General features: G+C 42.8%; 1 long non-coding RNA gene and 1 other non-coding gene across 2 annotated transcripts; one reads left to right on the top strand and one right to left on the bottom strand.

The window, feature by feature from the left end:
- Positions 1–176: 176 nt before the first annotated feature.
- LOC127142473 (uncharacterized) lies at positions 177–5369 on the top strand. Its single transcript, XR_007813245.1, has 3 exons — positions 177–249; positions 382–485; positions 3812–5369. It is a non-coding gene; the product is annotated as an uncharacterized LOC127142473 (long non-coding RNA).
- Positions 5370–5404: 35 nt separating this feature from the next.
- LOC108896503 (uncharacterized protein C4orf54 homolog) lies at positions 5405–14792 on the bottom strand. The gene is made up of 2 exons (XR_007813244.1): positions 10352–14792; positions 5405–6414 (listed from the first exon to the last, which is right to left on the bottom strand). It is a non-coding gene; the product is annotated as an uncharacterized protein C4orf54 homolog (transcript).
- Between the last annotated feature and the right edge of the window lie 433 nt (positions 14793–15225).

Here is a 15225-nt window from a genome sequence, read left to right as displayed (position 1 = left end):
AACTTAAAACTATAAAAATGTAAAAATATTCAAACAACTTAATTAAAAAAAAAAAAAATTCAACAGTAACTGTAACGCGATAACTCTTGCTATTAACCCAGAAACCTTAACACGCTGTATATTTATTTATTTATTTAACGCATTTTAACCTTATTACGTTACCATTACGTTATTAAGTTTGAGCACAGCGTCCTCCCATAATTCCGGCGCGAGTGTTTACCGCTTGGGGTGAAAGGTCAAAGGCGAGAGGTAAATAGGTGTCTAGACATCTACAGGCGTGCTTAAGGGAAATTTTCGTTTTAAAACGCTTTCAGATGGAAGTTAAATTAAAGCCAAAGTTGTGTGCACGCGTTGCAGTGATGAACTATCTTTTCACCGAAGCACATCGAGTCTGAAGCACATCTTTCCTGATGCTAACAAAGATGCTAGCGCCGCGACTGGATGTAGCCGGGCTCGTCAAACTACACTGGGAGAGTTCAGCCAGGGTAGGCCTGTCAGCAAAACCACGACAACTAAGCTAACTAATGCTAAGCATTCTTTTATGTAAGATGTTACTTTACAATTTACACTTCACAGCAGATGTTACTCCGCTTTATGTGGTTGTCTGCCGTTTTAAGTCAACTGTTCTTCGTTGATGTTACTCAGCAAACTAGGAGATTCTAACTATGAAATCATCAAAACTGAGACATTTAAAGAAAGTTTAAAAAGTCTCTAATCAGTTTATCATAAATTTCTTATTCCAACACATCAACACCATACATGTTTTGTTTTATATCCCCACAGAATACAATATAAGCTAGTATTTTAAACTTAATCGTTATTAATCATAGCCTATTACCTCAGTTAAAAATTGTAATCAACTGACAACTCTAATTTTTTGCACTAGGAGCCGGCTGCATAAATATGATTTTCCATTATATTTTCACAAGTCTTGATGATATCTGTAACAAACAAAAACGTGTGGTGTGACTATAAATATATGAACGTTGTCATTTCTTCATTGAAAGGTGCACCTGTTTTGAGGGCTCACATTGGATACCAACAGGAGCAAAAGTGTTTCACTCAAGCACAACTTGACCTTAAAGTGATTTAAATTCATGGACACACACATGTTCAGTAGCTTGCATTTTGAATTTATTTCAAACATATGTAGGCTTGTGAGTCTACATTACAGTCGTACATCATATCCATCACTTTCAAGCATGTAGGTGCTGTCACAGCACTTACTTCTTCTCCTTTCAAGGTACTTCTCTGCTGTCATCCTGACCTCTGTCTTTTTCAGGGGCATCCATGCAACACAGTTGACATCAGGCATAAACCATATACAATGCCACTTAATGACCATGCAGCCATTAAGGGATTTTATTCAAACATGTGCCCTTTGCTTTGAACATTCATATACTGTATGCACCTATCACAAACCATCTCAACTTCAGTTTATCCTCTTTCTTTAAATACAAAAGCAAGCCTTAATACAGTCAGTTTCCCATATTTAACCTCAAAGTCAGCAGGTTTGTTGAAGGACATCTGGAAGAATGTTTTCAAACACATGATATTATCTATGTTACAGTGCATCTTTGGGCAAAATTCATCAGAATTATTACAAATGTTTCACTTTACAATAAGTCGTCATAGTGCTCCTGCTATCACCAGGGTTTACAGCCATTCATTGCTGTCAGTGTTGGTGACAAAATAGTGACAATCCAAGTGCATTAAGTACATTAATATTCACAGATAAAGGTCATACAAGAAACTTATAATATCTAGGAGAAAGGTTTTTGTGATACTTACTTATGACAATGTTATAATAGCTGGTTTATTGGAGCTTACAAATTAAAATATATTTGTGAGTTACTTCATTCTTCACAGGGTTTCAAAATGATATGTAAATGTGCTAAAATAAATAATCTGAAATTAGTAAAATATGTTTATTATCTTTCACTTTTGGACAACTTGCTGTTCAAGCATATACTTTTAAAACTCTATGGCAGGAGGTAGACTATCACATCTCTCAATCTGGACTTGTCTATATAAAGAAATGTTACTTTTGTTATTTTTCCTCTTTGGATACTAAAATAAACAACCATTTTACTTGCACTGCTCTCAACTGCCTCAGGGGCAAATTAATTTCAAATAATAATTAAAATACTATTATTAAGAATGACATGTGTTAACGAATTAAAAGTACCAATTTAAGTTACATTTCACCTCAAAATGCATTACATATTGTAACGATCAGGTTGCTCTAAAGAGCAAGCCATGTCCAATCTACTGCGCAGTCAACAACAAATCTTCCAAATCACTGCATGAATTCATATCACTTATAATGAAATCAACTCATAGGGCAATTTTTATAAAGTCTGTTGTTACAGAGGCATAATAACATGTATGTTACAGAATTAAGGTACATAGACTGACCAGCAGCTCCAGATACCTTTGAAATGTGTTTATTTTTGAAACATGCTAAAAATAGCAATCTATAGTTTGCATTATTCCTACATGTAATGCTGGTATAATTGAGTCAAGTAAAGCAGAATGACCTATGATGCCCCACTGCATATTCAAAAGGAAACAGGAAATAGATCATACGTTAAAAAAAAAAAAGATCTTTAGTGTCATCAGATAATATATAATTTTAATGAAAACCTCACTTTTACCCACATTTAAAAGAAAGAGGTCAAGGGGTTTAGACAAGAGAAAATGGCATTGCTGTTAAGTCGTAAAGACACACCCAATACATGTACAGTCTGTACACTCCTGTCTACAGCGAAGTAACATGTCTCCTTGTTGTACGCTCACAGAATGCTGAAATGCCATACATAACTCACAGCCACTCACACGAACACATTCGGACGCACATGCACCAACTCCCATCTCATTACACAAAAGTGTAAAATAAACCAACACCAGTAGAGGAAGTTATCCCCTAAATGTCTAAGCTGCCTCTGACTCATTAGGCCCAACACTACTTAGTGACCTAAGTACACTGTAGACCAAGTTCCAGAGTCCCAGCTCATCTGCTACATCTGAGCAACACACTCGGTGTGTTTTTCTTTTCTTCTCACTGTAACATACAAGGAGCTTTTAAGTGCTTTTTAAATTTATGGTACACCACTTCATACAGTACATCAGTTGTGTAGGTATTAGCAGCATTTTGTGAGTCATGACATTGCGGATACAAATACTTCAAGCAGAACATGAGCCACCAACTGCTAAAAACATGTAAATGTTATTGTGAATGTAAAAAATACAGGGGTGGGAGGAGGGTAGAAATATGATACATAAAAATGTCAGACATTTATAATTTTACTGATTCAACATTACGCCTTAGTTTTTTGTTTTACTTCAGTGCAGATATATGGTCCCTGTCCTCAGAAAACTGTGTAAAATACACATTATGGGCTGTATTTACTGTAAATAATAATTGTAAATAATTATTGTATGGATCAAAGTAAGACTATGTAACTTTTGGTGAGCAACAGCCACTGTGACCCCAAGAACCAGTTATAAGATAATGCCACAGTGAACGCACCACCCCACCCATTTACCAAGATAGTTTTGAGTCGCCTAGTTTAAAGACATCACCATTAGCAACCTTATTCAGAACCATGGTTTTATCATGAGAACTAGATACTGGGATAGTGAACGCCAAGATGCTGCCAGTTCATTGAGGGAAAGCTCATTATCAAGTACATAGGCCAAACGTTGTCTTTCTGGTTTGAGTTACACGTTAGTGTCTCTCTCTAGCCCCACCAGCCCATCTTATAGACTTTACTTTGTTGCTGATGGTGTTCTGTTGATTCTTTTACAGATATCCGTACATCCATCCATTTTCCAATATTGATCCAGGATCATGGCAGCAGAAGGCAAAGCAAGGTAAGCCAAATGTCCCGCTCTCTAACCATGTCTCCATCTTTTCCTGGAGGATCCCGAGGCATTCCCAGGTCAGATGGGATATTAAATCCCTCCACTGTATTCTAGGATTGCCCATGTTTTTGTGTGTGGACTACCTCCACAGGTAGGAAACCAGGAGACATCTGAATCAGATGCCCAAAACCTCTTGGATGACTCAACATAAAAGAGCAGCAGTTTGACTCTGAGCTCCCTCTGCATGTCTGAGCTCCCCACCCTCTGTAAGGGTGTGCTCAGCCACCCTGTACTGGAAACTCATTTCAGCCATGTGCAATCTCATTCCTTCGATCATTACCTAAAGCTAATGACTATAAGTGAGGGTTGAAACGCAGATTGACTGGTAAATTGAAGGCTTTACCCTCAGGCTCAGCTTTCTCTTCACCACAACAGTCTAGTGCAGTATCTACATTATTGGTGACCTGGCACCAGTCTGCCCGTCAATCTCACCCTCCATCTTACCCTCACTCAAACATACTTGAGGTTCTTCACTTGGTGCAGTGACTCACTTAAAACCCAAAAGGAGTCATCCATCATGTACTCTATCCTCATTATGTGTTGCTTCACACATGGTCACAAATCATCCAGTGCACACTGGAAATCATGGTTTGGTGATCTGCAGAAAGCAACAATGCAATCCTGAGGCCACCATATCAGACACTCTCAACACCTTGGCTTTGCCTCAAAATTCTATCCTTGAAAATCACAAGCAGAATATGTTACAAGACGAAACCCTGGTGTAGCCCAGTGCCCACTGAGAACACACTTGCCACCCTGCTGAGAATGTGGACACAGCTCCCATTCCAGGTATCGAAGGACCAAATAGCTCATAGTAACAACCCTGGTGACACAATATTTCCCGAGGGACCCAGTCATAAGCTCTCTAAAAGTCTGTAAACATGGATAGCAAACTCCCATGACCCCTCAAGAATCCCTTCTAAGTTAAACAGTTCGTCCACTGTTCTCGATCAGGACAGATTTGGTATTACCTCTTCTGAATTCCCTGGAAGGTCGAGCAATGTGATATCCTAATAACTGACACGCACACTGCGGTTCCCTTTTTAAAAAATGGGAACCACCATGCTGGTCTGCCAGTCCAAAGGCACTGTCCCCAGCCTCCACATGACAGTGAGGAGGCAGAGCCGCAATGCCCCAAGCCTTCAGTATCTCAAGGCAAATTTCGTCCACCCCTAACGTCTTGCCACTGTGGAGCTTTTTGACTACATCAGTGACCTCTGCTAGTTAAATGAACAAGGCGTCCCCTGATCCTTCCAGCTCTGTCACCTCCATTAGGGATGTGTCGGTCAGGTTCAGGAGTTCCTCTGAGAGTTCATTCCTTTCACCATCCAACAATATCCACAATCAAGGTCAGCAGTTTTTCTCTCATGCTGAAAACAACCTGGGCTAAGGCCTGCCTCCCTGAACTCCACCCATACACCAAATACTCCTATAGTTTTGTTTTCACAGATACGTTCTGATTCATATTGTGTTCAGTAGTCCCTTGGGCCAACCAAGCCTCAGCTTGAAAGCCTCCTTTACCACTGGTGTCCACCACTGGCTCCTTTGGTTGCCACCATCACAAGCACTGGTGACCTTCTAGCCACAACTCCAGAGTCACTTCTGCAGTGGAGGCTTTCAACATGACCCACTCTGATTCAAAGTTCCAGAGTTTCCTTGAGATGCAGGATGAGTTTTATGTTTCCTTAATAATGGTGCATTACCATGAAAATACCATAATTGAGCAGCAAAGTATTTTTGTTGCAGTACCACATTTGGCCACTAGGATAAACTGGTAGCAGGGCCAACTCACTGGGATGTATCCACCTCTCTTGAGAAATCCATATTCTTTGTCTTAAACCACTGAAATGTTTATCTATAACATCCCTAAAATGTAGTGTAACAGTGACTAAACTAGATGCATAATGTCAGGCAGTTGACTTGGTAATGAGCTTGCTAACATTAGCTAATACTGTTGTACTGGCAATGTTGCAGCAGCAAATCCAGAGTATACTGATTTTCATTGGTACAAGGAAAATGGGTTTTATTTCTTATAAGAAAAAAGTTACATAGACTTGCTTTGACGACATGCTAACATTACACATGTGATTTTAAAAATGGTGGTTTGGCTGATGATGAGTGACACTGAACTGTAACAGAAGACCTGCCTTGTTTCCTTTTGAATAGACTGTGTTGCGGGGTCCAAACAGCATTTCAACAGAGATAAGTTTTCTAGACAGCAGCTGAATGGAAAGTATTTCAAAGCTGATTCATATGGCAATATGGCAGAGCATCAGCCAGAGGACATGGCTGAATGCATTTACCCTACAAAGTGCTGTGATGCATAGAGAATACAGTAATGTCTGCTGCAAGGATAAACAACACAACAGATGGGGGTATAAATTGTTGTTGTTGAAAGTTGTCCGGGGGGAGTAGATTGCAGGGAGGATTGACAGTGGTGAAAACTGCGCTTACGGTGAATGAAGGCAGATACTTCAGGGGAGATGTCTAAAGGTGATAAAGAACAAATGAAACAGGTGTTCAAGTTAGATGGATGCAATGTAAACAAAGTGAGTTTTTAGAGGAGAAAAAACTATTGAGTCTTTGTCCGGTTTGTGTTAGAGGTTGTTGCCATAAGCCATTGTAATGCAGTGACTTCTCAATTTGCAGTTCCTGGTTGTGAACCAGCTGGACCAGATTCAGCTGGATCACTGCAGAGGGCACGCTACTCAATTTGTTTACGTAGGAGTGCTGGAGGTCAGCAGAGCTCTCCACCTCCTTCTCCCCATTTAGGAAAAAGCAGAGGGGGAGGGGGCTATAAAAAGTTGACCCCATCTCAGCCCTGCAGACTCCCTTCCAAGCTGGAGCTGCAGCAGCATCTGATCTCTCCGAGCAGCTGTCCTCTCCCTGCATCAGCACAACAAATACTTTACATTGCCTGACCTTTTCCTCCTGCATCACTATCCCAGCAATGCCCCCATGTCCCTCCGCCCCAAACACCCCCCCCACCACCACCACCACCACTAGCTACGAACACACACACATGCACACCCTGTGTTCCCCTTCACACCACTACTCAACCCCATGCTAGGCCCCTGCCTGCCACACACCCAACTGACATGTATCCCTCATGCTCATGCAGTTGTATTATTGCTCTGACACATTAGCTGAGAATGGACTGTGACTAGTTGTAAGTGTGTATCTTAAAGTGTATGAGAGACTGAGAATGAAATTTGGGTTTGATGAAGAGAGGGGATTGCTCCCTCTGTCTGTCTTTCTGTTTGTATTTCTGTCTTTATTCTTTGCTTTGTCTACATATATTCTTGTCATATTCCTGTTTTTCTGTATTTCTTGCTTGTCCATTTTGACATACTCATTTGTGACCTCATCTCCAGCAGAACTGGTTACCACAATGATCTCCTACTGTCTGGTCTCTCAGCAAACACCTGCATCAACTTGATAACTGAAAACAGAGCACATTACTGCTGTTCTTTACACTTAAATCTAGCAAACACCCACTATTATTTTAGATCTTTTAACAGTCAACTAGTGGGGCCCAGAGAAGCCCTGACATTGTGCATGCTGAGACACTTTAATCGAGCTCAGCCCTTATTAATGTTATTTGTTACACCGGTGCTTTCTCTGCTCTGACATGCCAAAATGTCTGCTGTGAAAAAGCTGCATTAAGTTTAACTTGGAGGTTGAGGTCACCATAAAACAACAACAAAAGGCAGATTACTGAATGTGATAACTATGTTAAGAGAATTTAAGTGGCATGAGTTTAAGATTCTGCATTATTGAATCAATATTGTTAATACGGTAAAGTAAATGTGACATGTTAAACTGGAAAATGTCATTTAGTTGGCCAGATTGAAGATTTCCCTTGGGGCTGTGCAATATGACGATGCATATTAGATGACGAAATTTAATGGCCTTGCAAAATTTTGCTATAAACTTTAGTTTATTGAAATTTTGTTTTCATCATTTGGATGATGGTTTTCAATCTTAGATGCCCACCAAAAGGAATCCAATCAGAAACTCAAAAACCAGCATGGCGAGTGTAGTTGAGACAGAACCAGATTGCTCCGAACAGAAGAAAGACCAACCAAGACAAATTGAGGAGTTTGTTCCAAAAGGAGGGGCTACCTCTGTATTGTGGACATGGTTTGGTTACGAAAAGTCTGACACAGACCAGAAAAGTGCAAATTATGCCGCACATAGGTCACCACAACAGACTCAAATGAGAGGCACAAAAGAACTGTCAGGTGCACAAATAAAACCCCAGAGTCAAATGTTAAAACAGGCTTTTGCACGCAGCATGCCATATAGCAAAGACTAGTGATGATGGAAGGACATAACAGTGGCCATTACAACTTTTAGGCCCTATCCTCTTCTTGTAGTCATTATATCTAAACTATTAATTCACTGATTTTACAGAAAATATACTGTATCGTGATATACATCATTATCAGGATAGTTTTTGATCTGACCCGCCCCAACAGGTTTTCTAGTTTTTTCCTGATTAGAGCTCTTAGGACTGTGTGGGCATGTGTAGATTGTGCTTGATAGCCCACATCAGTGCATGGAGTTAATTGATATTGTGTACACCCAACTTCAAGGTGAGCAGAGGTCTAATCAGCAACAAGTAGAAACACCTGTGTGGCTCTGCCAGGCCAAAATGTACACATTTAAAAAGATAAAATTTAAGGAAGTTGAGCCAACTCTAACAACATAGAGCTGAGCACCATGTTTATTGAACAATGTTTATTTGTTATTTTTGTGAACCAGTCTTTTTAAACTTTATACTTTCACAGTGTTCCATTTGATTAGTTTCCTGTGAATGAAAGTAAAGAATAAAAGTAGTCAACCTGTCCAGCATCTTTTTCATTGAAAATGCCAATTATAGTACAAAACTCTAAAACTGTGCTTTAAAAGACATGTTTTATACATTGACCATGTTTTAGTATTTGTTTTTACTTTTAGAAAGTTTCCTGAAATGTCACGAACGAGAAACGAACACATTGAAGAACTGTAATGTTATCTGAGTCATTAAAGCATTTTATAACGCTGATTAAGAATAACTTGAAGTAAGGTGTCACTGACTGGAATAGTTTCCTGTGACACTTTCCAGCCCTGAGAATAAACCATGTAAACAAACTCGTCTCACACTATCAAAATAGCCCGACGGTGTGTAATGCAGAGAAAAGGGAACTCAACCGACTTGCTGTGGGCCGTGACTGAAAATCCAGTCTCCCACCAAGCCCAGCCGGAGCTCACAGGAGTCAGGTTACCTGTCATTAAGCTACTGCATGTCTATTAACACTGACATGCCACTGCTGCAGCAGACGAGCCAGACTTCTGTTTAAGCAACATTCAAAACTCAAAAAATAAAAATAAATAAAAACCAAACCTCACATACTACATCAGTACCTTTACATGTCCCTGTGATTATCATGCTATTATGTTACAAGACCATAAGCTTAAGCATCAACAACCTCAATATAAAACTTCCTAATCTAATGGGGGCTTGAGGCATAGATGATTTACTTCTGTGTAAGTGATAATTTGCCATTTTCACAGCAGATATTTTGACTGATGATGAGTGTTCTATTCAAGTGTCCCACTTGAATACATATTTTATTTGTTTTAAATTCAATGAATTAATTGATTAGTCGACAAATAAAATTAATTGGCAACTATTTGGAGAATCAGTTAATCATTTCAGTCTCTTTTCAGGCAAAAATAATGAAACAGTGCCAAATATATCTTATTTTTTGGTCATATGTCATTGTAAATGAAGTATTTTTTTTGGATATTTGGACATTTTAAGGCATTTGAAGATGTCAGGTTCAGCTCTGTGAAGTTGTGATGAGCATTTGTGACAGTTTTTTGTTGCTTCTTGGACTAAATGACTAATTTAGAAAGGCAAGAATTGGAGTAGAGCTAACGGTATGCTGTTACAGCACAATCAGTAAGGTTTTTCTTTAACGTTTACTTGAAAGCTGGATGTGTTGAGTGTAAAGAATGCTTTGTGTGCTACACTGCCTCTCTTAGTCATGTCATCCAAGGTTACATACAAAGGAAGCTATATTTAACTAGTTTTATTCTGTACGTGAGTAACATTCAGTACTGTTCAACTACTCTTTCCATCCCTTAGTATGAGACCTAAATAAATTGAACTGCAAACCTGCATTACAATGGCATATACAGCAGTTATTAATGTACACAAATGCACCATTTCAGTTTCAGTGACTGTATAGCAGTTGGCAGTGCACTTGTCTGCAACATTTCTAAAATAACTAAATATTTAACATGTTGATGAACAGAAACACACATTCATAAACACAGAAGAAGAGGGACCTTTTCATGTTAAAAGGGATATAGGGATGTGACCATCATTCACACAGCAACTGTCACTCTAGATGTAGAATTTGTGCAAGCTTACATGTATGATGAGATATTTTCTTGGTCACCGATGCTCCACTACAAAGCTCATTGTTGTTCCATCAAAGGAAGGAGGGGCGATGATTCTTGGACCTTGTTGCGACGTGATGCTGATGACTGGCTTCCTCTCGGAGCTTGTCGCGCCTCCTCTGGTGGTCACATGTCCCAAACTCACAGGTAGTTGCAGTGGCCCCTGTGGCCCCTCTCCTGTTGCGCTGTAATACACGCTCTCTGCCCCCGCCGTGTTCGTTTCCGGCCTGGGACTTCTGGCATTTTTTAGCTTGTCTCCACCTGCATCCTCAGAGTGACACGGAGACTGTGGCAACACCGCCTGAGCTGGGAGGGTGGGCGAGGGGATGAAGTTCGGGTAGATCATGTAGGTGGGTGCGTACGCTCCTGGGCTCAGTGCCAGGGGGGACAAAGAGAGAGGCACGGGGGTGACAGGGGTGACAGGCGACACGGGCGAATGGGGCATGGGTACATCCACGTACTGGCCTGTCTCGGGGTCGAACAGTCGCTTAGTGGTGGCCTGTATGGGAGTGTCCACCAGGTAATAATGTCCTGTAGTGGGGTCCAAAAGCATCTTGCGCTGGGTCTGTGGGACTGTCTCTCCTGTAGAAGAGGTGGGTGACACAGTTGGGACAGAGGGAGAGAAGCGCAACACCTGCTGCTGGGCTTGTGGCCCTGTTGTTGAGTGGTGGTAGATGCTCGCGGCCGGGTACTCCATGATTAACGGTGACCTTTTCAGCTCAGGTGTCTTGCTGTCACCTGCCTGGGCTCGGCTGATGTTCGAACTCCCCTCCCTCGAAACGGGCTCTCGATTCAGCAGTTTGATTTCATTCGTATACCCCAGCCCCGGGATGGTTAAATAGTTCTCGGAGTCTGTGCAGCCCTGTGTGACAGTGGGATTAGCGGGACTGATTCTGACCTTTCCCAGCTCCACCTGGCTGTGTTTCGGGGGCTCTATTTTCACTGACAGTGGAGCAGCCGGTGTCTTGGAGCTTTTCATAGTGGCTGATGTTTGCAGCACAGAGCTTTGCGGAACAGAGTTACTACTGAACTAATGCTGACACGTGCTTATTACGTTGCCAAAATGAAGGACACTTTTGTTACTGAATGTTTTACTTTGCTGCGCTTGTGTTTTAAAGGTGTCATTGTAATATGGGACATGTATGATATTGACAGCTCCTGTACCTTCCTGCGCTTTGCCTGTTTCTGTGGCATTTATCAAAGACTGGGGAATCCGGTCAGTGTTAGTTGTCTCCGGCTCCTCTGCCCCCTGCTCCTCTCTGGCAATGAGCGAAAGAACGTGGCTGTCTGTGATGGGCTGTGGAGCTTGAGTTTTACGCTTCCATTCATTTCTATCAAAAACATAAAGCTGCTCCATCGTTTTGACGGCAGCTTTAAGCTTCTCTAGCGCAGCCTGTTTTGGTATTGCAGGCTCATTTCTCCTCTCAGCTGTCTCACCTGTGAACTTATCCTGCCTCTGTTTTGTCACTTTGGTTTCAGTATTGAGTTGGATTTCTGATTGGTCAGGATGGAGCTGTTTGGATACGGCAGGTGGTGCCCTGCTAGTCGTATAGTGTGATGTTCATGTTTTCGCTTTGGGACGTTTCTGATGGCGGGACGCCTGCCTCTGCTTGTTTCTGCGATGCTTCAGCTGTCTGTGGTTTAACATTTGTTTTAACAGAGTGACATTTAATCACAATAGGAGATGGTAATAAATGTTTAACTGGTTCTTTTTTCACCTTTTCCTCGTGTTTATCAGCTGCTGTAGAACATTTACTGTCACTGTTATCCAGTGAAACAAAGCGATATGAGCTTTTGACCAATTTACGCACATCCCTGACGTGATATATCGGTGTCTGAAACTTGCATTTGGTGTCTCTTATGTCTCTAACTGTGAAGTTTGGAATTTTATCTGTTGCAGATAAAATGTGGCATTTAGCATCACCTGCTGCCCTGAACGTGTTGACAGTGTTGTAACTTATTTTAGGGGTTAACAGGTTGGCAATATTCAGTGTACAGCCTTTATTTTCTTTCACACTTCTAAGGCATATCTTTATTTCAGGCGCTTTCCCCCCCTTCTCGTTCTCTTCTTTGCTCACTATTTTTCCATTATTGCCTGTTTTGAACTCTTTTTCACATTTCTGAGGGCCAGCAGGTGTACCTGTGACAGGTGTGTGGCTTGTTAAGTCTTCTGTAAAACCTTTCTCTTTTGAAAGAAGCTGGCAGCTTGGAACAAAAAGCAGTTTTGTCAGCATGCTGCTGGTGTCTAATTTTTCCTTTGCTGTGGTCTGTGCTTCACTTACAGCTGTGATGGGCTCAGCCTCTTTTACAGGCTCTGGCTCGTCTGCTTTCAGTGAGTTAAATGCACTACTTTGACCGTGGCTGAGCGGTGCTCTGGGAGGCTCATGTTGTCCCTTCTCTGAGTCACCTGTTGCTTTGCTGCTCCTCTGCTCCTCCCCAGGCTCACAGGAACTGGGTCTGCTGCCCTCCTGGCGTTGATCATCAGCAGAATTAACTGTGAATCCCGAACCTGATTCTGAGCTTTGTCTTTGAAAGCCTCTTCCCAGACTCCTCTCCGGGGAGAGTGCAGGGTACGTGTCACAAATTTCACCCCTCTCCATTTTACGCTCCTGTTCAAACTGCATCTTTTTGGAAATCACATTTTTCAACAGGCTCGATGCAAAAATCGCTCTTTTGTGCGTGTCCCCCATGCCCTCTGTGTGATGATACTGCATCTCACACCCCGATCTGGCCAGCACAGTCCCGGTAACCTCATTGGATCGCGTGTTCTTGGAGCATTTCGGACGCCTGGCTCCTTCAGGTGCCTCAACATTACAGCGGAAATTCAGCGTCACTCCACGCTGCTTTGGCCGAGTCGGATCTTTCAGTTCGATCTTCTTGCTGGAGGAGGAAGCTTGTGGAGAAGCTGTTCTCCTGTGCAGTGCGTACATTTTGGTTTGTGGAGCTTTGGTTATGGACTTACCATGCCTCTTACTGTCCACAGTCTTACTCATTGCCACCGTTGCGCTGGAAGTCTTGTGCGCAATTACGCTCCGCTCTCCTCCCCGCGATATGTTTCCATAATTCCAGTCCACATAGGCTGACCATTTATTTAGCCCATATTCCGACATGGAGGACTCACTAGAGGTGCTAAGATTAATGGCATCGAAGTATGGACATGCCAAGCTTCGGAAAGACTTGGCGGTTAAATTACGCACCTCTTTATCGGCGTCGTCCAGCTCACTGATGGAGCTGGACGCTCCGCTGGAATACTCATTAATATCTTTCCGTCTCAGTTTGGTTGCGAGGTGCTGACGGCCCGGAGCTGGGATGAAATACTGTGCTCTATCGCACAAGGGCCCCGCTCTGGCGCCAGAGCTCACAAAGGAGAAGTGGCTCCTGTCTCCGAACTGTTTTGTGTAACCGCAGGTGTTGTTGTCGAGGATACCGACGGGCTCGTTCACTGCCCTAGAGGAGGTTTTTATCGATAAATGAATTTTCCCAGCGTTCGCGTCCCTGCTCTGGTTTTTACACACGCTTTCATCTGAGCTGGCGCATTTGTCCGAGTCACAGAGATCACTCTCCTCCTGCTCGGTGCTGACAACCGCTCCACCAAGATTAGACTGCACTTTCGCCTGGCTCCTGCCCTCCAGTATCAGAGTCCCCTCCTGCGTCTCATCACTTTCAAAAGAGGCGTAATCCACAAAGGAATAAACCAGGTTGTCGTCTTCAAAATCCCAGCATGGTCCCTCGCCCCAGGTCGTAGTCTACGTCGTGGTCGAGCTCGGTCAGCTGGATTTCGTGCGTCGTGATATAGTGGGACTCGTCCTCCACTGGTGTCGGAGCCGCAGTGGTCCGACAGCACCGCGCTGGCCCCGTCATCGGACTCCGTCTTACTGTTCAGATACATGTCCGTGTACTGGAGCTCATCGCTCTCGCTGCACACATGTTCGCTGCAGTCACTCGGGTCGAGCTCGGCCTGGCGCGTCTTGTCATTCTCTGAACCCTGATCGGTGTTGGGAATTTGGTCAGAGTTTCCATCGGAGGCTCACCCGAGACGGGCTCGGAGACGGTGGCCCGCTTGTCCTCTGCCCCTTGCTTTGAGCCGTCGCATTTGATGACAGACAGCTGGTTTCCCTCGCCGGTGAAAGTAACTTTCACTGTTTTTGCGCCGTCCGGTTTCATGTCCAGATCCACATAGTTGGACTCGTCGCTTTTTGTCGTCTCGGTGGCGTGGACTTTACTGTCCGTGTTGTCCTTTTCCTTGTCCTCTGGGAGCAGCTTCCTGTGAAGACCGGTGTCATCTCGGTAAGTGAGAGTTTCCTCCGCTGCTTCCATTTAGTCCGGTCTTACCGTCAGGTGGTCCTCGTTTACGATGTTATCCTGACACAGGACGGAAAACTCTGCAGGCTGGAGCGACGTGAGGACGGAGAGCGAGGAGGGGTGAGTGGGTGAGAGAGAGAGAGAGGGGAGAGAGAGGGAAAGAGAGAGAGAGATGGGGGGAGCCCCAAGGAAAATCCCATGATGATTTCTTTCTGAGTTGGAGGGGCTGTCTTCTACTTTTGTGTGATATTTTCAAACTTTTATTGACAGACTTCAAACTAACCTCAGAAAAAAAATTCAGCACCTTTCCTGGAAGAACAGCTCCTCTCTATTGGTCCATCAGATTCCATTACAGTTACTTTCTCACCCAAAATACCCTGCTGTAACTAACTTTTACTAACTAGCTGTTTTTTTCTGATGGAATTTGTTTCTCTGAGTAAATATGTGAGTTTCCTTCGTCTTTTTATTGTAATGCTTCATATGTATAAAGTTAGACTGATTATATGGCTGTTGTTTGCTCTGTTAGTTCCTGTTGGAGTTGCC

Source organism: Lates calcarifer, linkage group LG5 (assembly GCF_001640805.2).
Source record: "Lates calcarifer isolate ASB-BC8 linkage group LG5, TLL_Latcal_v3, whole genome shotgun sequence".
Taxonomy (NCBI): Eukaryota; Metazoa; Chordata; class Actinopteri; family Centropomidae; genus Lates; species Lates calcarifer.
This window is presented reverse-complemented; position numbering and strand designations above follow the sequence as displayed.